Here is a 278-nt window from a genome sequence, read left to right as displayed (position 1 = left end):
CCAGAGAAAGTTGAGGTGAGATGTAGCTGACAGGCCAACACCCAGATTTTACAAACAGAGAGCTCTGAGTGAGCTTTGACGGCCACCTAGAGGTCGTTGAGAAGATAAAAAAAATGTAAAAACAAATGCTGCAGAGGTTCTTTCAGCTGGGCCATTTTCCAAAAGAAATTATCTCAAGGAATATTACAGCAGCAATGTTGTCAGGCTCTTCCAGTTCATTCAATTCCAGTTTCGTCCAACACTAATCAGTCTAACTCAGTCAGAGTGCTATTCTTTGA

Source organism: Gambusia affinis, linkage group LG08 (assembly GCF_019740435.1).
Source record: "Gambusia affinis linkage group LG08, SWU_Gaff_1.0, whole genome shotgun sequence".
Taxonomy (NCBI): Eukaryota; Metazoa; Chordata; class Actinopteri; order Cyprinodontiformes; family Poeciliidae; genus Gambusia; species Gambusia affinis.
This window is presented reverse-complemented; position numbering follows the sequence as displayed.